This window comes from Pristiophorus japonicus, chromosome 6 (genome assembly GCF_044704955.1).
Source record: "Pristiophorus japonicus isolate sPriJap1 chromosome 6, sPriJap1.hap1, whole genome shotgun sequence".
Classification (NCBI taxonomy): domain Eukaryota; kingdom Metazoa; phylum Chordata; class Chondrichthyes; family Pristiophoridae; genus Pristiophorus; species Pristiophorus japonicus.
In genome coordinates this window covers 197417697-197441647 of record NC_091982.1, presented here as the reverse complement: position 1 = coordinate 197441647, position 23951 = coordinate 197417697, and the positions used below count along the sequence as shown (strand labels likewise).

Here is a 23951-nt window from a genome sequence, read left to right as displayed (position 1 = left end):
AAATATTGCTCCTTTCATTAGATAATATATGGTTGCTAACAACATTAAGATAAAACTGTATTTTAACCCTGGAACAGAGCATCAGCATTAAAGTGAGGCAAGTAAATAAAATGTGAGGCAGAATATTATTTTTAAAAATTGAAAAAGGGATTGGAGCAAAAAAGAATCCCCAATAGGTGAACTATTACTACTACATTTCTCAAAGCACTAGAAGAATGTGCTGTCAGGTAAACTTAAATTTACTATACAGTGAAACCTGTAAATTAGGGACACCCAAGGGACTTGCAATAGGTGTCCTTTATTTGCAGGTATCCTTATTTTCAAAATTGTCATTGTATGTACAGTGAACTGGATGAGGCAAATATTCCAGGTTTGGCTGAATCTCCTGCAGCATTCCTTTTTTTTGCCCTCACATGGGATTGTGCCTAATTCTGAAGCCCTGCCAGCAGGATGTGATTTCAGTCTATTTTCTGTTGGTTGGGTTACCTAGTTCATTGCCATACCAGGGTCCTTTTCCATCGAGGAAGGGATGTCTTGATCCTGGGATCTGTGACATTGGCAGCCTGTACAGGGCAAAATGGATGCTGTAAGGCCGGAATGCCTGGCAGATCCCATCTAATTTGGGAGGGGGAGGATTAATGTCCTGTAGACCCCTGTTCGAGACCCCCTCCCTTTGTGTGCTGCAGCTGCTAATCGTTGAAGTGCTGGGGAGTGGGTAGGGAGGGGGCTGTTCGTAACTCATCAGTACTTGATGTACTGGTGGAGTAGGGTTGCCAACTCTGGTTGGAGGCATTCCTGGAAGTTTAGTCACGTGATGTTGTGACCATGTGATCCCAGAACACCTCACACTGGATCACATGACTTTATCATATAAAAGTTGGGTTCCTTGAGAATCTTTATTTGTGGTTTCATGCCAGCAACTGTTGTGTGAGAAGTTCCAAGAACCAGAAGGCCACCCAAGAGCAGGTGAAGAGAGAAAACAGGACGGGGCAAAGGGGAAACCATTCTCTCCATCTCTCTTCCCGGCCCCTCTGTCTTGCCCCCCCGCCCCCAATCCCACTCCGGACTGGTAGTTCCCAGCTTTTGTGTAATGGAGATCTCTTTACTCAGCATTCAAGGCGGCAGAGAAGTCCCTATCCTTGTGATAAAAATGTGCAAGCTTTCAATCACAGAGATGGGGGAGTTTCTCTGCATGCAGCAGGGTAAAGAGATTGCCATTCCACAAAAACTATTTTTTTCACCCGCTGCAGCCTCACCCTTACCTGTGTGTCCGGTGTTTTATGTTGTAAACTGACTTGGTGCTTTGAAGGCTGTCTATAGTTCATAATTTCATAATTTGTGAGTGTTTGTGGTTTCAAGGGCCGTTTGTATCTATTTTAATGCAAGTTATTTGGGACTGTCAGTAAGTGTCTGTTTTTGGGAGTGTCTGTACAGGTTTCACTGTAGTATATTATATGTAGTGTTGAGTGCTTCAATTTAAAAACATGAATGCAACGCATACTACTGAACATAATAAAGGTGCCTTGTTTAAAGATGTTGTAACAGGAGCTGTGTTACTGTGACACTGTCAACCGTGAGGGATTATGGAGCATCCTCCTCAGATTCGGCTGCCCTCAAAAGTTTGTCACCATTCTCTGCCTGCTCCACGATGACATGCAAGCTGTGATCTGTGGAAAGTATTTTTATCTAAGCTGATACCATACGGTATTTGTGTGCCTTTTGATTAAAATGGAGTCCTGGCCCTTCCAGAACTTTCTGCATTTTAGCAGTCAGCTTGCATAAACAGCTAAACCTGCTGTTAGATGGCTGATGGCCATCAGACAGCTAGGAGACAAGTCATGCTGAGACAAGTAACCCCCCATGGTGCTCTCCTATTGTCTACACTACAGGAGTTCCATGTCACCCCACCCTTATCTTCTAGCCATTATCTCTTTCCGAGACCTCATCCATTTGATGCAAACAGATAAACTGACCAGGAAATTGAAACAATCCTGACACAATACAAGACAGGTGATAGCCCATTACCTATGACTCATGGAGTAATGGCCGTTTGGCTTCCTGATTACCCTGACAAAAGGAAATATCTGGATACCATGTCAGGACCAGGATATAGTAATTAACTCTTTATCTGTATTCACTGACTGTGAGACAGAGCAATAGACAGGGAGAGGCCAGAACTTTGGTTTTACTGTATAAATATCTTGTTAAACTGAACCATTTCGGAGGTGTTCACTTAGCCCTTGACTGAGTGTGACCTACCCCTTGCGAGCAAGTAAATTAAAGAATCTTCTACCGGAGCTGTAAGTGTCGGAGTCATTCTTTTCGGAGGTCGAGATTTCGACAGATCCTGACCAATGGATCCACCACAGACCCATTCCATGTTCAGACCGGGGACAAGCAAGGCTGTATCATCGCACCAACGCACTTCTCGTTCTTCCTTGCTACAATGCTCCAGCTCACCCTCGGCAAGCTCCCCGCTGGAGTGGAGCTAAATTACAGGACAAACGGGAACTCCCGCACCTCCAGGCCAGATCCAAGGTCATCCCATCCTCCGTCATCGAACTACAGTACGCAGTCGCGCCTGGTCTGCGCACACTCGGAGGCTGAACTCCAAGCCGTCATCGACACCTTCACCAAGGCGTACAAGAGCATGGGCCTTACACTAAACATCCATAAGACAAAGGTCCACTACCAACCTGCCCCGCCACACAGCACTGTCCCCCGGTTATCAAAATCCACGATGAGGCCTTAGACAAAGTGGACCATTTTCCATTACTCGGGAGCCTACTGTCAACAAGGGCAGACATCGACGACGAGATCCAACACCGTCTTCAGTGTGCCAGTGCAGACTTTGGTTGCCTGAGGAAGAGAGTGTTTGAAGACCAGGACTTCAAACCAAGCTCATGGTCTACAGAGCAGTGTGATATCCACCCTCAGAGACATGGACTATGTACAGCAGACACCTCAAAACACTGGAGAAGTACCACCAACGCTGCCTCCTGCAAATCCATTGGCAGGATAGGTGCACCAATGTCAGTGTCCTCGCTCAATCCCCAGCATCGAAGCACTGACCATGCTCGATCATCTCCGCTGGATGGGCCACATCGCCCGCATGCCTGACACGAGACTCCCAAAACAAGCGCTCTGCTCGGAGCTCCAACATGGCAAGCAAGCCCCAGTTGGATAGAGGAAACGCTTCAAGGACACCCTCAAAGCCTCCTTGCAAAAATGTAACATCCCCACCAACACCTGAGAATCCCTGGCCCAAGATCACCCAAAGTGGAGGAAAAGCATCCGGGAAGGCGCTGGACACCTCTAGTCTCTTCGCCAAGAGCAAACTGAAGCCACGTGTTAACAGCGGAAAGAGCGGGTGGCAACCCAAGCACCATACTCATCTGTTCCTTCAACCACTGTTCACCCCATCTGTGACAGAAACTGTAGGTCCCGCATTGGACTCTTCAGTCACCTCAAAACTAATTTCTAGTGTGGAAGCAAGTCATCCTCGACTCTGAGGGACTGCCTATGATGATGATGATACAGTATAAGTTTTCCCTACCAGACCAGCTCCAACATTACAGCACGTACAGAACAAATAAAAGAAATATACCCTTAACGTGTTGCTGATTTAGGGCTATACTCATGAGTAAGGCTATTCAAACATGAGCATTCCTAGGATTGGCTCATCTTTCAATATTCATTTTAAAGCCTGCAATGTAACGTATGGCATATGTTTCGTATGTAAGTTTTGTAATTGTTACATAATGTTCATTATACATGTCAGTGTACAGTAAAAAATCTCCTTGTATTTTTTTTAAAGTCAATTGAACAGTTGGTAGCATTTTTGTGAAGATTATTCTGTTAGACCATGCTTAAATGCTTGCTTTTGTATCATGCTACAAATAGGATAAGAACATAAGAAAAGCCAGGAATGAGAATAGTATTTTAGCCCATGGAAGCTCATCTCTCTCGTGCACTAACTCATCCACATTATTACCCACATCTGTGCTGTGTTGGTGGAAAGAATTGAAACACCTTTCACCATGAAGCACAACCTCATCAATTGAGGATGGACACAAGCTAGCCCTCCAGGATAAAGTTTCCTGCTTCTCCTTTCCCACTACAAGTATTACTTGTTCCTGTCCAGTTGAACTCTGGTGCACGTTTCTATCCCTGAGTATTGAAATCCCTTAATGGACATAACTAAGCCAGTGCTTTGGAGGGTCAGGTATATGCTAATTATGCATTGTCCAATTCCATTCTAATCAGAAGCCTGGCAGGTAAATTTATGATTGTGTGTCACTCGGGTACATTTGAGAATCTTTGTCATTGATTGTGCTCGTCTATAAAGCTATATATTTTGTCAAAGATGGTGTAAAATTGTAGTTGTACATGTCCAGTGTGATTTTATCTCAATTTTTTTAAAGCCTAGTTGTCAAATTGGATGATGCCTTAAGGCAGGACATCTCTGATGTATATCACTGTGAAAAATAGATTGCAGGATTAAAGGAGAGAATGTATCTTGTTTACATTCAATACGCATTTTCATAATAGAATAGCTGAAGAACAGGATTTTGTGGAAAAGCTGCACCAAAAGCTTCTGAGGTTAGATAACACCAGAACTGTACTGGAAAGCATTATTGTATTTATGCTGCGATGAAAAAGGACATTTTACTAAATTAATTAGAATGATAAAGCCTGAAATGAAAAGTCATGGAAAATGAAAGTACATGTGAATATCTAATGTGATTTGAATTTCCGTGTCTTTGGATTGTAAATATTTCAGAGAAATCTTATAATTTGAATTAAGGAGATAGAAATTGGATCTCATTGCGGCTGTTTAACGGACACCATACGGGCCAATTTTGAGGACCAGTGTGCGCCTGAAAGATGCCTGACCCAATACTAATGTTGGGCCTCACACCTGTTTTAGATCCTCTGGGAAGTTGGTTAGTGATGAGCGGAGCCAGAGCTGGGCCTGCTTTGCTCTGCCTTCTTCAGTATAAAAGAAACGCTTCGAAAATCATACCTGTGGAACCAGGAAGAGCAGGATTGCTTCCATGAACCTACAGTACTCCTGATCACCACCCGCCGCCCCCCCCCACTTATTGCCTCTCCATCCCTTCCAAGACCTACCTTCGAGCCGCTGCCAGTGAAGCAAATGGGCAGACATTAGTCTTTTTTAAATAGGTGAGCTGCCTGTGAAGGCGCAGCAGATGCTGGCAGCTTGCCCAAATAATAGAGGCCCGAGACCCAAATTCAGGACATCCTTGGGCCTACCAGTGGAAGCGCGTGCTCCATGTGTGGCATCCATTTCAGGCTCGAGAGCAGGCCTAAAGGAATTTTCACCCCAAGGTCTCCAATGTCGAACAATCCACAACATATCTCCTCAGTAATAGTTTTGATGATGAAGGGCAGCAAAAATGGTACACAACGTATACTTTTCTGGTGGCAATATTTCAATAGTTAATTAGAAAATGACTTTGGCATAGAGTTTAATTTGAGACATGATATATGGTAAGTGTAGCATGCTTGGGAGGAACAGGTGACTGAACCTATGGTTCCAAAAGCTCTTTATCACTTGGGTTTTGCTTGCTTCATATCTGGGTCTGTTATAGACTAATTGATAGAGAGTGATTGCTATGATAGGTCACAACTTCATTATCGTGGTCTTTTTTCATCTAGCAATTCTTATGTTGATGTTTTGTAGTCAAACTTAAGCTACTTTTAACCCTGGTTTCAGACTACGAAAGACTCATACATGTAAGAACTTAGTGACCCACATTTTACTTTTTTGTATTTTTTTTGTTTTAAATAATTGAGGTTTGAGGACTCATCCCAAGGGTCTTTCTTTTCAGATTTGTAATAATGATCATCTGTCTACATTTCCACAATGATTTGCTGTGAAAGTGTAATTATCTCAGGCGAGTTAAATGACAGTAACTTGATACTTCTAAAGCACCAGCAAACGAAGCATTCATTGAACCTCAAAAGGTGAAATATAATATGTTTGTAATAGCAGGCACACAAAAATCCTCCACAACTTCTAAAATAATCTTGGACCCCTGCCAATTTTGAACCAGATATTTTTCCTTTAGGTAACACATGTTCCATACTAGTAAAATCCTGAAATGTTGGAAATCATTTATCATCATTATGCGTCAATATACAAAGCATGCACTGAGTTCCAAGATGAGAATCTTGTTGTTTGCATTGGTTAATATCATGGGTCCCGAAAATCCATGTGGTCATTTGCAACATTCTGTGCTGCTGAGGTGAAACTTCCACCTGCTGATGTGTTTCCGATTACACCTGGGTGAAGCACTTTGGGACATTTTTCTGCATTAAAGACACAATATAAATTCAGGTTGTTAGAGCTACTGGGACATTGTGTGGTCAGCTCATTTACATAGTGAATGATGTTGAGGCAATGCTAATAAATGTAAAACAGGATTACAGCACTGGTGGAGGTGGAAATTTATTCCAGCAGGCTTTAAAAGCCAACATTAACTGGGAAGAACAGGAGCAGCAGGTAAGTAGTTTATAGCTCTGAAAGATTTTGTGGATAGATGTGTTTAAAAAATCTGTTATTTTATAAGAATCATGGCTTCAACTTCAGAAACAATAAGGGATCCAAAGAATGAAGGAGAAAAAAATCATAACTTCATTAAGTCAGACCCTTAGAAGAGAATGAGAGAAGGATTGCTAGGTTCTCATGGTAGAAATGCCCAAAGGTGTCTTTAAAACCAGGTAGAGGGAGATGGTGGTGGCATTGATGGTCACAGAAGAACTGACCTAGAAAAAAATGTACTGATCTGATAAGGTAAGAACTGATACTGTCTTCTTTGTTTCTCCTGGGCACCATGGGAACCACTACACTGGTTAACTTCTATTCTTACTTAGAGTAGAAATGATCCTTCATGCTGCACCATAATTCAAATATTTTCTAACTCTCTACCTTGCAATATGTGTAGCCATCTCTCTTCACAAACCTTACTAGTATGCAGCTTCTTAAAAGTCCATCACCTATCTACAACATCAGTTGCTTGATGCCATGTGAAAGACATCCTTCATTTGTTAGCTTTCACCTTATACATTTATTCTTGTTTCACGGAAATAAACAGCTCCTGATGTTTATGAAAAGCTGGAGACAGGAGGTGGCATTGCAATTGTTTTTAAAACCTAACCCCTTAGGAAGATAAGTCCATTGAGCTCCTGGGGTAGCATTGGGAGGTGACTAGATTGGGTGGGTCTGTGCAAGTTGCAATTCTTTAAAGCACCAACTTGGCAGAAAATTGATCTTTTAATGTCTCCTCAATCTCCATGAACACACCCATTCTTACCTCATTTCCTCTTTCCTGCAGATACATCACAGCATTTGGGGCAGAGGAAAATGACCTCGCGGATGAAAAGAAAGACTTGGATTTGTATAGCGCCTTTCACGTCCACCGGATGTCTCAAAGCACCTTACAGACAATGAAGTACTTTTGGAGTGTAGACACTATTGTAGTGTAGGAAACGCAGTAGCCAATTTGCACACAACCAAGCTCCCACAAACAGCAATGTGATGATAACCAGATAATCTGTTTTTTTGTTATGTTGATCGAGGGATAAATATTGGCCAGGACACCGGGGATAACTCCCCTGCTCTTCTTCGAAATAATGCCATGGGATCTTTTACATCCACTTGAGAGAGCAAACGGGACCTCGGTTTAACGTCTCATCTGAAAGATGGCACCTCCGACAGTGCAGTGCACCCTCAGCATTGCACTGGAGTGTCAGCCTAGATTTTTTTGAGTGGGACTTGAACCCACAACCTTCTGACTCACAGATGAGAGTGCTACCAACTGAGCCACAGCTGACACATGAGCAGGAAGGAAGATGACAGTGCATTCTGCGTCACTTGCTTTCTCACTCGAATACTTTCACCTGGGAGGTGGTGTAGATAGTGTAAATAAGGAAGTGACATTTGGTGATTCACGGAATATAAGGATGATAAAGAAATGGAGAGTAGATGGAACATACCTGTGCCCCAACAGAGGCCGCAGAGACTGCTGTCCATGGACTCAAATCTCATTGGTCCTGGCCTGAAAAGAAGGACATTTGAGACATTTACCTGCAGGCACTGAGGTTAGCCTATAAGGATGTGCAGCAAATGACAAGTATGAATATTGACTGCAGCCCTCATGAGTAACATCAGGGAAACATTTAACACATTTCAGATATCAGTGGAGCTTGTGGCAGCTTCATCTGTGACAGTCCTCCACTTCAAAAATGGATCATGACAAGTCAGTGTCTCCTGCTCCATGGAAGCACAAACTGCAGCCTTAAAGCCCTTCGGGAACAAACTTGAGAGAACACTATATTCCAGCCTTCAGACAAATGGGGCGAATAGCACATTGGAGACAAGACTAGGCTGCCCAGCAGACACAACAGATGCAGGCCGCAGCAAATTATTTCCAGGACCAAGCTGTGATGAGAGGAAGGCTATCCAAGTCCTACAAGCCTTCTGTATCAGAAGAGCAGCTGGTTACCTCATGATACAGACTCTCGGGTGACAGCTAGGAGCACATTTAGACATCTTGGGAAAACATGGTGAGAGGAAGTCATAGTTTTAGGTGAGAATGAATAGTTTTGATTTTTAAGAACGGAGTAATAAAAGAGAAATTACTGTTTGATTTTGCCCAGTTATTCCGCGAGCTTATAATGTCTGATAGGAGCAATGGTATGTTGTTGTGAGCTTGTAAGCTGTTTTCTGCATTGAATTTGAGTTGTCATGAAGGTGGTGTAAATGTGGTAGTGGTGACAAAGTTAAATCTTAAATCAGATGAGAAAGCATCACCAATAATCAGCATTTTAATCAAAGAAAAGAAAAGCCTTATAACTTCGGGAAGTTAACAATAGAACTAATGATTTAACATTACAGGTTAAAAGAAGTGACTGTGTTTCAGTGATGTTAAGACATCATAATTAATGAACAAAAATCAAAAAACTGCAGATGCTGAAAATCTGAAATAAAAACAAAATGTTGGAAACAGTCAGTAGTTCATGTGGATCCAATTTCAGAATTGAAAGATCTCACAGATGAATGGAATTTAAAAAAGAACAGAACGAATGGAAGGGAACACACATACATGATCAATGAAGATGAACAGGTTCAGACACAAAAGGAAGTCACGTCAAAGAGAGGAACTTCAGGGTAGGCATTCTGGATGAGAAATTGAAGAATTAATGCTTTTAGTAATTCTTTCCGCAAATGAAGTATTACCAAGGTAATTTCTTTGAAGCCGCTTGAAGATAATCTTGAAGCATAAACACAAAAAGGTGACTGACCCACTGGAGAACCATTCAAAACACACCCCACATCCATAAATCTGCAAGAAAAAAATAACAGCATGTAACCTGTATGCCATTTTGTATAATCATGCAAGCCAATACCAAAGATTTTTGAAAGTGCTGCTCACATTTTCTCTAGCCCAGTTGCTCTTTATAAGCTAATATATTTCTTATCTTATACAGAAACCATTTTCTACTGAAAAGGATTATAAACAAATTAGCACTATAGGAAGATTGTGAAATGATGGTTACCAACTTTATGAAAGCCCTGTATAGGCTGTACAATGGGAAAGTGTCACATAACTGAGATATAAGTTCAATTCTGCATTCTAGTGTGAGAGTTGTGGGACAAGAGGTAGGTATCCTGCAATATAAATCAGGGTTAATGTGATCCCCTAAACTAGTTTTGATCAACAAAAGAGGATGGAGAGGAATTTTCAAAATTTTTTCCCTAATTGGCCTGAATTTTTATGTATTTTTTTTACCTCTCCTCGGAGATTAGATAGAGATCTGTAGGGTACCATTTTGGAAGATTTTCAGGATATTCAATATACTCTCTCCCAGATATTAGTAATTCCAGCAGGTCTGTGCTCCTGTGAATCAGTGGCAACCAATATCCTGATCTCATGCCTAGTGGTGGATCAGGAAATTGTGATGAAGATTCTGTCTTCCCTCAGCACAACAGCACTATAATATCCTTTGCTCATTCGCCACAAATGCCCTCACAAGTAGAGATTCCAAGCCCAAACAGTCTTATCATGATTCGATTCCAGGGCTCAAAAGCTCCTCCATCCCGAGGTTTATAGTCATATTGAGCAGCCATCCACATCTTAGACCCTAAGTCCTTGAGTGGTACTAAGATGAAGTTTTAGAGTAGGACTGAGGATAAATCAAATGTTCACAAGGGTAGTGCACAGTGGTAAGTCTAATTGACTTCTCGGTTATAAAGTTCCACAAATCTTATTGTCAAAAATATTGTTACGTTCATAATTTTTTGTTGTAAACATCAAGTTGAACTGGATCTGAAAAAGATGTTTGAGGACTTGGGAAACTTATTGAACTTCTGCTTTTAATGATGTTCTTGAGTTATATGTTTAAATTAAATTAAATTTAAATTAAATTCAAACTATCACAGGAGAGAGAGTGGAGAGTACCAGTTCCAACTGTTACAGGACAGAAGAGAGTGGAGAGTCAGTTCAAACTATAACAGGACAGAGAGTGGAGAGCGCCAGCTCAAACAATCATAGGACAGAGAATGGAGAACGCAGGTTCAAACAATCACAGGACAAGAGAGTGGAAAGCAGCAATTCAAACTCACAGGAGAGAGTGGAGAGCCAGTTCAAACAATCACAGGATAGAGAATGGAGAGCTCCAGGTCAAACAATCGCAGAACAGAGAGTGGAGAGCACCAGTTCAAACAATTTTTGGTCTTTAACTAAGGGCACGGGGTATACTAAAAACTTTAGTTAATTCATCTAATAACTAGAGGCATGGCAGGGCAGCTCAGTCCCATCGAGTGCACATCCTGCGCCATGTGGGAAGTCCTGGATGCAGCAGCTGGAGTACTGCGGTGCATCCGTGAGCAACACAGGTGGCTTAGCTGCACGGGGGGAGGAAGAAGAGTGGAAGAGCAATAGTGGTAGGGGATTCAACAGTTAGTGGAGCAGACAGGCTTTTCTGCAGCAGTAGACAAAGGATGGTATGTTGCCTCCCTGGTGCCAGGGTCAAGGATGTCACCAAGCGGCTGCAGGGAATTCTGGGGGAGGGTTTGGGAGAGGGTGGACAGCCAGAGGTCGTGGTCCATATACCAATGACATAGGTAGAAAGAGGGAGGAAGACCTTAGGGAGTTAGGAGGGAGATTAAAAAGCAGGACCACAAAGGTAGTAATCTCCGGATTACTCCAGCTGCCACGTGCTAGTGAGTACAGAAATAGGAGACGAGAACAGATGAATACATGACTGGAGAGAAGGTGCAGGAGGGAGGGCTTTAGATTCCTGAGGCTCTGGGACCATTTCTGGGGGAGGTGGCACCTGTACAAGCCAGATGGGTTTCACCTCAACAGAGCCGGGACCAATATCCTCACTGGGGGTGGGGGGAGGGGGTGTTGCTAATGCTGTTGGGGAAGGTTTAAACTAACTTGGCAGAGGATGGGAACCTGAGAATAGATTCAGAGGGGAGAAAAGCAAAGCTGAAATTGGAAAATAGAAAGTGAATTTGGAGGACAGAGGAAACAAGGGCTAGAAAATAGACAACAAGGAAGTTTGGCAGTACTAAATGGTATATACTTCAATGCAAGAAGTATAGGGAATAAGGCAGATGAGCTGAGAGCATAGATAGACACGGGAGTATGATATAACTATTATTGAGACATGGCTGAAAGAAAGGCAGGTATGGAATCTTAACATTCCTGGTTATAGGGTTTTCAGACGGGATAAAGAGGGGAGTAAAAAAGGTGGGGGTGTTGCAGTATTGATTAAAGAAACAATTACAATTGTGAGGAGGGATGATATGTTAGAAGGATCATCAAATGAGGCCATATGGGTTGAATTGAAGAACAAAAAAGGGGTGATCACACTGCTGGGAGTGTACTTTAGGCCCCCAAACAGTCAGAAGGAGATAGAAGTGCAAATATGCAGATAAATTTCTGAGAAGTGCAAAAACAATAGGGAAGTAATAGTAGTGGATTTCAACTACCCTTATACTAACTGGGATAAAATTAGTGTGAAAGCATAGAGGGTGCTGAATTCCTAAAATGTATTCAGGAGAACTTTTTTTTAAGCCAGTATGTAACAAGCCCAACAAGGAAGGGGGCGGTTCTGGACTTAGTTTTAGGGAATGAAGCTGGGCAGATGGAAGGGGTATCAGTGGGAGAGCATTTTGGTGCTAGTGATCATAATTCATTTAGGGCAATTATGGCAAAGGACAAAGATAGACCAGGAATAAAAGTTCTCAATTGGTGGAAAAAACAATGTTGCTATGCTGAGATGGGATTTAGCCAAAGTGGACTGCAAACATCTACTTGAAGATAAATCAGTCTCAGATCAGTGGGAGGCATTCAAGGAAGAGATCCGGAGGTTCAGAGCAAGTATGTTCCCTTAAAAAAAAAGGGTGGGACTAACAAATCTAGAGCCCCCTGGATGTCTAGAGACATATAGGGTAGGATAAAGAAAAAAAGTGAGGCTTATGAGATACCGAGGGCTAAATACTGCAGCATCTTTAGAGGAGTATAGAAAGTGCAGTGGTGCAATTAAAAAGGACATTAGGAAAGCAAAGAGAGCATGAAAAATTATTGGCAAGTAAAATCAAGGAAACCCAAAGATGTTTTATAAATACATTAAGAGCAAGAGGATAACTAAAGAAAGAGTAGGGCCTATTAAAGACCATGAAGGTAATCTATGTGTGGAGGCCGAAGACATGGGTATGGATCTTGATGAATACTTTGCATCTGTTTTCACAAAAGAGAGGGGCGATGCAATCAGGAAGGAGGAGTGTGAAATATTAGATAAAATAAACATAGTGAGAGAGGAAGTATTAAGGGGCTTGGCAGCTTTGAAAGTGGATAAATCCCCAGGCACAGATGAAATGTATCCCAGGCTGTTAGAAGCAAAAGAGGAAATAGCAGAAGCTCTGACCATTTTCCAATCCTCTCTGGCTACAGATGTGATGCCGGAGGACTGCTAACATTGTACCTTTGTTTAAAAAGGGAGAAAGGGATGGACCAAGTAATTACAGGCCAGTCAGCCTAACCTTGGTGGTGGGAAAATTAATTGGAAACAATTCTGAGGGACAGGATTAATCTTCATTTAGAAAGACCACGGATTAATCAGGGACAGTCAGCATGGATTTGTTAAGGGAAGGTCATGTCTGACTAACTTGATTGAATTTTTTGAGGAGGTAACAAGGAGGGTTGATGAGGGTAGTGTGTTTGATGTAGTGTGTATGGATTTTAGCAAGGCTTTTGATAAGGTCCACATGGCAGACTGGTCACGAAAGTAATAACCCTGAGGATCCAGGGTAAAGTGTCAATTTGCATCCAAAATTGGTTCAGAGGCAGGAACCAAAGGGTAATGGTTGATGGGTGTTTTTATGACTGGAAGGTTGTTTCCAGTGGGATTCCACAGGGCTCAGTAGAGATTCCTTGCTTTTTGTGGTACATATCAATGATTTAGACTTGAATGTAGGGGGTATGATTTAGAAGTTTGCAGATTATACTAAAATCGGCTGTGTGGTTGATAATGAATAAGAAAGCTAGACTGCAGGAAGATATCAATGTACTGGTCAGGTGGGCAGAACAGTGGCAAATGGTATTCAATCTGGAGAAGTGTGAGGGAATGCATTTGGGGATGGCTAACAAGGCAAGGGCATACATATTAAATGGTAGGATACTGAGAAATGTAGAGCAGCAAAGGGACCTTGGAGTGCATGTCCACAGATCCCTGAAGTTAGCAGGCCAGGTGGTTAAGAAGGCATACAGAATACTTGCCTTTATTAGCTGAGGCATTGAATACAAGAGTAGGGAGGTTATGCTTGAACTGTATAAAACACTAGTTAGAGTACTGCATGCAGTTCTGGGCACCACATTACAGGAAAGATGTGATTGCACTAGAAAGAGTACAGAGGAGATTTATGAGGATATTGCCTGGACTGGAGAATTTTAGCTGTGAGGAAAGATTGGATAGGCTGGGTTTGTTTTCTAAGGAACAGAGGAAGCTGAGGGGAGACCTTATTGAGGTGTATAAAATTATGAGGGGCCTAGATAGAGTGGATAGGAAGGACCTATGTCCCTTAGCAGAGGGGTCAACAACCAGCGGGCATAGATTTAAAGTAATTGGTAGGAGGTTTAGAGGGGATTTGAGTGGAATTTTCTTCGCCCAAAGGGTGGTGGGGGTCTGGAATTCATTGCCTGAAAGGATGGTAGAGGCAGAAACCCTCACCACATTTAAAAAGTACTTGGATGTGCACTTAAAGTGTCATAATCTACAGGGCTACGGACCAAGAGCTGGAAAGTGGGATTAGGCTGGATAGCTCTTTGTTGGCCAGCGCGGACACAATGGGCCGAAATGGCCTCCTTCCATGCTGTAAGTTTCTATGATTCTATTTCTTGTCCTGGTTATTACAGATGTTAAATAGCTAAAGTATGATAAGACCTTATTGAAAGACTCAACAAAGAATTTTTCTTAAAGCTCTCTCAACAGCTGTCTGTGATCCTGCTGTGTCCTCCTCATATCTGATGACTTCTATCTCCGGGTTTAGCTTCTGACTCTATCTCTTCCCCGTGAATTTCAATTCAAACCTTTCTAAAGAACAAAAGTGTGGAGAATACGGCAAGCCACCTCAAATTGTGATACAAGTTTGGGAACACATTGAGGGAGGTCTCTGACCTATTTAGGCGCCTGAATCTTTACCACCCTTCCCCCCCCCGCCCCCGCAAATCCCAAGTGCGGTAATGGCCTGTTAACTTTTAATTTGATAGCAGGTGTGAGCTTCGCTGTAGTGTTTATGCACTGTAATGGTGGTACTTCCCAATGGTGATAGAAGCCACAATAGTATTGGATACTCCTTGTTACCATGATGGCAGCCGATGCCTTGCCCCTGATTTTGAAAGAATGCAGGAACAATGGACTGCTGAAGGATGAACAAATCATTGCACCACCCTGCACACTGGGCTTTGACATGCATAAACATGCCACTAGCCACACACTGATTGAACATTAAGGGAACAAAAATCCTTTTGGTTGACATAATGGTGTGGGTTGACAGTATGGGCTTATATGGCCACATGAGTGCAATCTATAGCTACAAGCCGTCATGGAAACCCACTCAGTTAGTTACCTTGTTCCTCTGTCAAATGTAATAAACTGGGCTGTCCTGGCAAATTAATGTCTTGCCTTGTACAAGGATGGACAGCACATTGACTGGCAGAAATCACCTGTTGTTCCTCAGAATGAGCCCATCACGAAGAAATTAATCACAGGTAGTGACTTTCTGAGCCACAGTGTGTTTTCCTGTTTTTTTGAGGAAGTTTGCAGATCTTCATGTAGATTGGTGCCAATCTCTTCCAAAGCTTCTGAGTTGAACCACACATTCTAGCAAGATACTCAACCAGGATCTTTTGGGTCTATACATCCTGGTCACCTCTCTGCACACCACTTATCTCACCTTGTGGGGAGCCCTCCCCCTTGGTGACCTCAGTAGCCAGTCTCATCTCTGCAGTACCTCATTGGGGAAGGCCCACAGGTCCTCATGCCTGAAGTTTGAGGCCTTTTTCTTCCTGACTGTGACATATCTGTGGAAAAGGGATACAGACACTGGAAATTACTTTTTATAGTATTTTACAACAATTTTTAAACTAAAGCGAACTTTTAAAAATTGATTTAAGTTGATTTCAGAATACACATTTACATCCCAATGCATAGGAACATAGAAATAGTAAACCATTTAGTCTCTCGAATCAGTTGTACCATTCAATTACATCATGGCTGATCTGTATCTTAACTCAATTTACCCACCTTGGTTCCATATCCCTTAATATCCTTACCTAACAAAAATTTTATCAAGCTCAGTTTTTAAAATTTTCAATTGATGTAGCCTCAACAGCTTTTCAGGAGAGGGAGTTCCAGATTTTTACTACCCTTTGGATCAAGAAGTGCTTGCTGATATTACCCCTGAATAGCCTAGCTCTAATTTTAAGATAATGCTCCCTGTCCTGGACTCCCCCAGCAACAGAAATAGTTTATTTCTATCTACCATACCAAATCCTTTACTCATCTTAAACACCTCAATTAATTCGCTCCTTACTTGTCTATACTCGAGGGAATACAAGCCTACTCTATGAGACCTGTCTTCATAATTTAACCTTTTTAGCCCTGGTATCATTTTGGTGAATCTGTGCTGCATCCCCTCCAAGATTGATGTATACTTCCTGAGGTGCAGTGCTCAGAACTGGACACAGTATTCCAGATGCGGTCTATCCAAAGCTTTATACAACTGTAGCATAACTTCCACCCCAAGGAATGCCAATCCTAATTGAATTCACACCAGGGCATTAACTGAAGGTCAGATTCTTCCTTACAAGATTGCAAGGTGTTTCAACACAGGCTACTTTTATGTTCTAGCAACCAACTATAGCACAGGATTGACCATCTTGAACAGGAAGTGGTAGGTGACAGAGAGAAAGAAAATAATTCAAAGACAAAAGAAAATACACAAAACATTTTTTGAAAACATATTTTGAAAAAAAATAGTGCAGGTTTAAAAGTGAAATGAATCGTACCTCCATGTGATAATTTAGAATATATGTTCAATATCAAATTATTAGCAGTAAAGGTGCAGCCATAGAACAAATAACCTCAGAAGGAGTTGTGGTTCCTACCAATTCTTTCAGATGTAAATAAAGTTCCCGGTTTTCTATTCTAAGGATTCTGGAGTGAATACAAAAAAAAAACAAAAGACCATATTGTTGTGCTAATAGCTATGACGAAAGCTGCATTTGTTTGCTCCTATTGGTGGAAACATTTGAAATGGAAGGTGGGATTGAAAGCTGATTAGTGAGTGCAGAAGACTTTGAACTATCCAACCGTGGGCAGTTAGAACCCAGAGAGGTGAGACTGAAATCATGGCATTCATTCAAAAAGAATGAGAAGTCAAAGAAAATTGAATGCAGTGGAGCAAAGAACTAATATCTCTTTGAACTGCATGTCATGTATCACAAAACCTGAATGGTATGCTGTAACATAAACTGTTTTTCAATTAATTAGTGGATGATAAAACTGGTCAACAGGTAAAATAATCAAAATTATTTTTAATATAATGACCCAGGAGAACAGTACAATTGGTCATCTGAATTTGATTATGAAGTGATGAGGTTCATGTCTGTCTTTCCCTTCATGGTGAGTTCCATATCTCAACTGGGCCATCAGGGAGAAGATGTGAACAAAAATAAAGTAGATCCCTGCAGGAAGACAAGACAAATTATTACAGGTATTTTGTGTATCTTTTAAAGTGCTTTCATAATTACTAAGGTTTTTATTCCTCTTTTGGGATGGTAACCTCTATATGCCTTTTCCTATTTTACATTTCACATCCTGAACCATTCTGTAGGTCAGTAGGCTCTTCTGTATAATACAGAGAAAGAGAGTGGAAATGGTAGGACTGGACTCCCTGTATTTAATTTACTCAAAAAGGCAGCCTTAATCTGGTTCGTAGATCTCTGTTTGCAGGGGTCGACAAAACCATCAGTTTTTGGTACATCAGTCTAGATTTTCCAATCGCCATTATTTTAATACCATTAAAAAGAAAAGAAAGACTTGCATTTATATAGGGCATTTCACGACCAGCAGATATCCCAAACACTTTACAGCCAATGAAGTGTAGTCACTTGTAATGTAGGAAACCAGCAGCCAATTTGCACACAGCAAGGTTCCACAAACATCAATTTGATAATGACCAGATAATCTGTTTTAAGTGATGTTGATCGAGGAATAATATCGACAAGGACAGCAGGGATAACTCCCCTGCTCTTCTTCAAAATAGTATCATAGGATCTTTTACATCCACCTGAAAGCAAATAGGAGCCACTGTGCTGCACTTAAGTGTCAGCCTAGATTTTTGTGCTCAAGTCTTTGGAGTGGGATTTGAACTCACAACCTTCTGACTCAGAAGCAAGGGTGATATCAGTTGAGCCACGGTTGACACCTGTTAATGCTAACCTGTTGAAAATAAATGGGTTAATGCCAAGCTGAAGATCTAGGCCACCAGGTCCATACTATGGAGTGCAGCCGATGGAGGGAGAACTGTACATTTGGAATTGACTGCAGTCCTATGGTATAAAAGTGTCTGTAGCTGTTGGTTTGTGAGGCACAGGTGGAACAAATTGCAAGAGTACCTTCTTGTTTGATTAATTATTTGTGGTATCAGGATCCAAAAGAGGGGGAAATAACTTTGAGGGGAGTTGGAATGGATATTTGGGGAATCACATCACATAGCAAAGTGCATGTGAAGAACATTTAGGGTTAAAGTAAGTGTGCATCTCCCATTCCAGATATTCCAGTCCTTATTTTTTAGCATGCCCACAGACAAATAGTAATTGTGTGTTTGAATGAGAAAGCAGGTTGTGGCGGCATATTACAGTTTCTGCAGCTCACAGCCAACTTACACTCGTGTAAGAGGGTTAGTATTTGGAGTATTTGCCTTAATTTCAACTTTACATGTTTCCATACAAGAAAACAAGAAGACATTTGCACAGATGTTCTTTTCTACTGAAGAGTGAGGTATGCTTTTTTATTGTTCTTTGTAAAGTGCATTAAGTCTCATGAAACAATAAGAAAATAAGAGCATACAGTTCTGTTTTAAATCAGATATATTTCAACAATAGTTTATTTTCTTTACATTTAGCCATATGGAGGTAATTGAAACAAGAAGGAACAATTGGTGGGGAATTGAATGGATGCAGGCCATGATTCCGCTGTTTGGCTTTTTAGTGTTACTCCTTTTTGACTGACCAGTACACTGTTCTATGAATTCACACTGCTTTATACAAAAATATACTGTCCAAGGAAGTAATCAGCATTATATAGAATCAAACTATTATTTTACCAAATAAAAATACTATTTATAAAATAAACCATGCACAATATACCGTTTTAAAAACTTACTTCCTTTTGTACCACTCTTGATTTAAACATAATTTGCTTAACTTAAATAATAACAGCTAAAGGTAGAAAGTGTTCAAATTTTGATTGAATGTTTGCATTGTAATTAATTTATTAAGTTGCATTAAAGTTAAAAATTAATTTTGTCTGGTGTCATTGTTTGCCTTGTTGTATAGAACAGTATTTTAATGATTCTAACACTAATGTCTGATTGTACTGCTAGATTGCACTTGTTACTGAAGGTTTTAAAGAGAGGTGTGGTCACTGAAAGCAAACGAGAGCAAGTAGATGCCTAAGGCAGAATGCATAATAGTCAATCAAAAAATGAATAAACCTCAAGACCCAAAGGGCAATAATTTAAGTCAGGGTCATATGATTAAAGCCTTTGAAACAAAGAGCTGAGGATTGTTCTCAATAGATCACTGTCTTCAACTGCACCAGAAAGTGCCTGTGGTACTATAACTGCATGTTTCAAAATTAATGTCTGGTTTACTGTCCAGTGTTTTCCCGGTGAACTGTATATCCTTAACACATCAGAAAAATGAACTTTTCACTGGATTTAATTAGGTTAAATACATATCTGTAAATGGGGAATATAATAATTATTGCTAAGTAAATTGATCGTTGACAATCTTTTTGACTTGCTCCATAGTTATGGAAACATTGCTTTTATGTTTGTGCTTGAGAAAGTTACAGTTTGTTTCTGAATCTATGCCAGCATCTTGTTATATTTAAATGGATGTCATATTTAGCTTTGAGCATTGAATTTATGTTCCAGATTGGCACAACTTTTCCTTTGTATGCTTTTGAATTTTTTTGGCATGGCTTTGGTAGCCTGAATGCATAGGTTGTTAACTGAGTAGCCGTCTCACCTACTTTGTGTAAACTGCCTGTTGCCCTACTGTAAATAAAGGGATCTTTTATGACCCAGTGGCTTATTCTGATCTCCATTACAAACATCCAAAAATTAGGATTGTCAAAAATATATTTTTTCATATTATGTACCTTAGGATGTACCTGATTATTGAGATTAATAATTTGCACCTTACTAGACCAGGTTCTTTGTTGCTGTACAACTTAATTTATTATTTATACTTGTCTCAGTGGACCAAACAGCATGTATTTCTAATCAAGCTATTGCTACCTTTTACGCCATTAGAAGAGGGTTGTAAAAAATCTTCACCACAGACTGTTATACACCAGCATGGATTGTTTTAGTTCTCTTTTTTCATTTTGTTGCTAATAGAATAAATGGAATCTTCCTTAAGGCCTAATAGTTAGTGATATATTTCAGTTTGACTAGTTTACTTGGTTCCAGTTGACTAATATTGCATACCAGGGTTTGATCTGCACTGCAGTTCCCTAAATCCCAAGGGCATGTGTTCTCTTTGGTGCGTGGGAATTAATTGCACAGGCCTTCTGCTGCTGTTCTCCTGGAAGGCCATGTAATTATATTGGAAAACTCTGGGGGAGGGGTGCACAAAGCTAGTAAGTGAAAATAATGGCCTCATTTTAAAGTTCATAGAACGAACAGTACTATGAAGAGTCAAATAAAGGATGCAATTCCATTTTGTTCTCACGGAAATCAACGGGGGTGAAATTGGTCTTGGGCAGTAGCGCAGAACGGGTGATAGCGAATCGGCAGCATGTTTCACACGCCATCTGATTTTCTTCTCCATTAATGTCACCTGCCATATTGGATCAAGCTCCTCTGTAGGTGTCCAGGACACATGACTGAAGTATTAGAAACACTCATTAAAATATTTAAATAGGAACCTTATTCTGAAATTGGCTGTCCCCGCGCCTACCTCACTACATGATAAACTCGCTCAGCAAATCGTGCTGCTAACATGCAGCAAGAACCTGCAGTAGTGCTAGTTAAAGGGCCCTTCTGGTCCATACAGGTCAGTTGCTGATTTTCTTTTTAGCTTGCTGGTTAACTTCTGGGTGTTTTTCTTTTGCCTATTTTCTGATTCCTGACAAAAGTTTTTTGTTGGTGCTGGATTGCATTTGTCTGCCTTAAAAAGTGTTTCACAGCTGTCATGGATGGTCAGGTCGGTCTGCCTTTGGGATGAAGGATGAGGGGGAGCAGCCAAGAAGACAGAAGAGAGCAGGAGTAGCTGGGCGAAGAGGGAGGAGGGCAGTGCGCTTACCCACAGCAGGTCTTTAGTGCGCACCAGCTACTTTAACTTCACCAAGGAGAATGTGTCAGGCACCTTTGCTTCAGCAAAGAGGCTATTGCCAACCTATGACATCAGTGATATCTCCCAGTTTGCTGTTCACCATTGTATCAGGGAGGTCACCGAGGCTCTCTACGCCAGGTAGAACACCTACAAATTTTGCGCAATGGACAGAGCAAAGCAGGAGGAGGAAGCACTAGGCTTTGTCCACATTGCAGGCTGCCCATGGTCCAAGGTGCCATAGACTGCAGCTACATTGTTATGCATGTGCCACATCACCTTCCTGACATTGTTCTGTGAATAAAAAGGGATACCACTCCCTCAACCTCCAGTTTATTTGTGACCACAGCGAATGCATCATGCAGATCTGTGCCCAATTTGCTGGTAGCGGTCATGATTCAATCATTCTGCACCAGTCCTCTGTGCTGCCTTTATTCCACCCAGGCCATCATGTTGCACCCCTTCAGACATGGTTCATAACTACTGATAGAAACCAGGGCACAACTGCAGAGGTGGCCTACAATGAGAGCAATGCTGCATCTCAAAACATCATTGAGCAGATATTTGGCGTGCTCAAGCAATGCTTCTGCTGCCTAGACCAGTCAGGAGGAGCTTTGCAGTATAGCAATTACTGTGTATCCAGATTTGTGGTCATCTGTTGCATAACTTTATCATAATGAGGGACCAGACTGTACCACCATTTGAACATATAATGCAAGGTCAGTTTATTTCACTGCTGATAATGCAGCTCCTCAGGTGTTGCATGTATCAGTTCAATCTTATAGATATTTACACTACTTACATGGAAAGGCTGCCAAGTTATTTGGAGAATAGAAATCTCAGGTCAACTACAATTCAGGTACTTAAAATAATGTGGATTTCCAAACTTAGTCCCAGGTGGAAGAGGAAAAGGTGGTTGAGGAGTATGTGGACAATTTTAAAAGCTTGCCTTGCCACAACAAAGACTGGATTTTTCAATCATTCTCACTTTCTTTGAAAGCAAGAATGATGAAAGAGAGCAATCACTAAGAATTAGTCCAGACTCCATCAAAGCATTCAACTGCATTTTGAACTAATAGTACTCACAGATCTTTAGTAACATACATCCAAGCATTCAACATTTATATCAGATTGGCAAAAGAATTGGCTCAAACAACAAAATGTTGTATGTTTTAGTTTATTATTAGTTTCTCCTCCATGTCCCAGTTCATGCTGGCATTCTTGTCCTCCTTATCCCTCAATTCAAGCTGGACACTTTTCTCCCTCCTTTCAGTTCATGCTGATATTTTCTTACCCTCCGATTCACATTAGCACTCTTTGTCCTATACCCACTCAATTCATACCACCAGCACTTCCCCTTTTCAATTCATACAAGCACTCTCCTTCCACTCCTTCCCCAGTTTATTGCGCCGCTCTTCTCCCCTACTCCCCAGTTCGTGCTGGCACTTTCCTATACCCTCATCTCACATTATCTCTTCTTTCTTCATCTCTAGTTCATTCTGACACACTCTCCCTTTAGATTATGCCGACAGTTTTCTGACCATCAGTGTGATCTAAGAGGGAGAAGGGTGCCAGCATGAATTGAGGAGGGGCCGGATGGAGGCGAGTGCCAGCATGATCTAAAAGGATAAGATGAAGGGGATTCGGCGTGGTCCCCTCAGATCATACTGGCACTCTCTTCTCTCTCTTCCCTCCGGAGTTTATGCTGACAATATTTCCCATTCCCTCAGATCATACTTACATGCCTCCCACATTCTCAGTTCATCCTGCTGCTCCTCTCCCTTAGCCCCTGAATTCAAATTGGCACTTTTTCCCCAATTGATTAGTTATGTTGACACCCTTATCTACCTCCCCCCACCAGCACTACTTACATTTTATACCTGATGGTGGTATTGTAATGGGGGATGAAATTCTGCCATGAGTAGGAATTCCTGATGACACAGAATTATCATGAGAATTCTCAGCCACAGTAGTTTCCAGGAGAAATGGGGCAATTGGCATGCATGTTTTGATATGTGTTGAAAAACAAATCACCTGGGGGTGAATTTCCCCGGGGGTTTGCCCATTTGTCTGCCATAACCTCAGCAGAAGAGCCACAGAAACCCCAGTATTTCTGCTATTTTCCTGGGGCTTCCACGGCCCCTTGTGTATTTTTAAGCCATCTTTCCTTTGTTCCTTATTCTGTTACGAGGATCACCCATGTACCCTTCACTATTTACATGCAAGACTCTTAACTGTTTTTCTTCATAAGCACATTATTTGTCCACTATGCAGACAGCTTGCACGGCAGTTGGCTAGAGGTTTTTTATTGTATTGAACTGTGGTCATTTCATCTGCCAACTCCCTCAGGTAATTTGCACGTGAACCTTGACTCTCGATTATTGCCTTTTGTTACTGTTTAATGTATTACATCTCTAGATTGCTAAAAATACATCTATAGTGTTATCTCCAGAAGTGTTTTATCAAACGATTTAACCCACACTAGCTTTATCAGATGGGAGCAGCACTGAGGGGCAGAGCTAGGGGTGACACTATTTTTCACCCTCAGACTTGGACAGATACTGACCTCTGTTGTATGTATGATGTTGGAGATGTGCAAGACAATAACAGATGATTCACAAATGTGTTCAAAAAACATAAATAGTAGAAGCAACAAGATCACCAATGAAATGACTGTGTTGAAACCATACTCTCAATTAGTTCAGGCTAGAACTGTTAATTTAGAAACATAGAAATTTACAGCGCAGAAGGAGGTCTTTTCGGCCCATCGTGTCCACGCCGGCCAAC

The 23951-nt window shown here is 41.3% G+C and overlaps 1 protein-coding gene across 1 annotated transcript in view; it reads left to right on the top strand.

The window, feature by feature from the left end:
* plch1 (phospholipase C, eta 1) overlaps positions 1-23951 on the top strand; it is a 201750-nt gene that overhangs the window by 8652 nt on the left and 169147 nt on the right. Inside the window, exons 2-5 of the mRNA XM_070883536.1 lie at positions 7362-8615; positions 14318-14412; positions 17153-17314; positions 18556-18603. The gene's annotated coding sequence lies outside the window, so the exon portion shown is untranslated. The remainder of the gene's footprint in view (positions 1-7361; positions 8616-14317; positions 14413-17152; positions 17315-18555; positions 18604-23951) is intronic.